Source organism: Rhinopithecus bieti, unplaced genomic scaffold, assembly GCF_001698545.2.
Source record: "Rhinopithecus bieti isolate Rb0 unplaced genomic scaffold, ASM169854v2 scaffold_41082, whole genome shotgun sequence".
NCBI classification, from domain to species: domain Eukaryota; kingdom Metazoa; phylum Chordata; class Mammalia; order Primates; family Cercopithecidae; genus Rhinopithecus; species Rhinopithecus bieti.
In genome coordinates, this window is record NW_016817890.1 from 167,803 (window position 1) to 170,475 (window position 2,673).

The window sequence follows — 2,673 nt, forward strand, 5'->3', positions numbered from 1 at the left end:
GCCAGGATGGTCTCGATCTCCTGACCTCGTGATCCGCCCGTCTCGGCCTCCCAAAGTGCTGGGATTACAGGCTTGAGCCACCGCGCCCGGCCTATTTATGAATTTTTTATGAGATGGAGTTTCGCTCTTGTTGCCCAGGCTGGAGTGCAATGGCGTGATCCTGGCTCACTGCAACCTCCACCTCCCGGGTTCAAGTGGTTCTCCTGCCTTAGCCTCCTGAGTAGCTAGGCTTACAGGCATACGCCACCATGCCCAGCTAATTTTGTATTTTCAGTAGAGACGGGGTTTCTCCATGTTGGTCAGGCTGGTCTCGAACTCCCAACCTCAGGTGATCCGCCCACCTCAGCCTCCCAAAGTGTTGGAATTACAGGCATGAGCCATCACGCCTGGCCTTTTTTTTTTTTTTTTTTTGAGACGGAGTCTCAGTCTGTCACCCAGGTTGGAATGCAATGGCAGGGTCTCTGCTCACTGCAACCTCTGACTCCTGGGTTCAAGTAATTCTCTTGTCTCAGCCTCTGGGGTAGCTGGAACTGCAGGCACCCATCACCACATCCAGCTAATTTTTGTATTTTTGGTAGAAACAGGGTTTCACCATGTTGGTCAGGCTGGCCTCGAACTCCTGACCTCAGGTGATCCACCTGCCTCAGCCTCCTAAAGTGCTGGGATTACTGGCGTGAGCCACCGTGCCCCGACTTTTTTAAAAACAGGGTCTTGCTCTGTCACCCAAGCTGGAGTACAGTGTTATAATCATGGCCCACTGCAGCTTGGATATCCTGGGCTCAAGCTGTCCTCCCACCTCCGCCTCCCTGCTCTCAATAGCTGGGTCTACAGGTGTGTACCAGCACACCCAGAATTTTTTTTTTTTTGGTAGAGACTGGGGGTGGGGGGATGTCTCACTATGTTGCCCAGGCTGGTCTCAAAACTCCTGCCTTCATGGAATCCTCCCACCTCGGCTTCCCAAAGTGCTGGGATTACAGGTGTGAGCCACCATGCCCAGCCTTCCTGATATTTTGTTAAAGCACTGTTGAACATCCACGTTATCATGACTGTAAGTATTATTTATAGCTGAGCCATATGTTGTATTACATTACATTTATTTCGGGGTAACTAATCCAGGTTAGGAGAGGATGGAGGAAAGGATAAAATTGAAAGTAGGTGATGTGTTTGAACACCCAAAAGATTTATACTTCTGATATATTGGAACTAAATTAATGATACTTATACAAACAAAACAAAGTACATTAAAAACACAGCAATTATTAACTATAGGGAATAGAAAATGTAAAATAATCATAATAGCAAAGAATTGTAGAGCATTTACTATGTGGTTCTGGGCTCAGGTGGAGGCTGATTAGACTATGCACTTAGTAGCCTCCTGACCTCAAGCACTTCAAGTGGCAGGGAGTTTCCTGAAAGATAGTAGAGCTGATGTGAGGATTAAACAAGCTATTGCATGTAAAGTGCTCAATACAATGCCCACCCTACTTGAAGTCACAATGCATACAAGTTATTAAGAATGAGATACTGGCTGGGCATGGTGGCTCACGCCTGTAATCCCAATACTTTGGGAAGCTGAGGCAGTTGGATCACCTGAGGTTGGGAGTTCGAGACCAGCTTGATCAACATGGCAAAACCCCGTCTCCACTAAAAATACAAAAAACTTAGCCGGGCATGGTGGTGCACGCCTGGACTCTTAGCTACTCAGGAGGCTGAGGCAGGAGAATCGCTTGAACCCAGGAGGTGAAGGTTGCGGTGAACCAAGATTGCAGCACTGCACTCCAGCCCAGGCAACACAGCAAGACGCTGTTTCCAAAAAAAAAAAAAAGAAAAAGAAAAAAAAGAAGAGGTACTTTTTTTTGTTTGTTTGTTTGTGTTTTTGTTTGAGAGTCTCGCTCTGTCACCCAGGCTGGAGTGCAGTGGCACAATTTCGGCTCACCGCAACCTCCCCTTCCTGGGTTCAAGCCATTCTCGAGCCTCGGGCTCCTGAGTAGCTGGGACTACAATCGCGTGCCACCATATCCAACTAATTTGTTATATTTTTAGTAGATACAGGGTTTCACCGTGTTGGCCAGGCTGGTCTCAGACTCCTGACCTCACGTGAGCCGCCCACCTCAGCCTCCCTAACTGCTGGGATTACAGGTGTGTGGGCGGCAAGCCACCCAGGTGCCGAGGCAAGAGACTGAAGGCACAAGCTGTTCCAGTATCATAAAGAAAATACTTAAAATAAGAGGTTATATTAGACACAGAATATAGATATGATTATATATGAATATTATTAATCATTACCTTGTAGCATTACTCTTTATTCCAATATTATAATAATCTCTGTTCTACAATTATAACCTAGGAAAAACCAGGCCATACAGAGATAGGAGCTGAAGGGACACGGTGAGAAGCGACCAGAAGACAGGAGTGTGAGCTCTGTCACACCCGGACAGGACCACTAGAGGGCTCCTTGGTCTAGCGGTAATGCCAGTGCCCGGGGAATGCACCTGTTACTTAGCAGACCTTCGTCTAGCAGTACCGCCAGTGCCTGGGAAGGCACCCATTACCCATTACTTAGCAGACCGGGAAAGGGAGTCTCCCTTTCCCCCGGGGAATTAGAAAAGACTCTGCTCCACCACTTCTTGTGGAATGCCTGACATCAGTCAAGCCCGCTGGCAGCCATCTGGA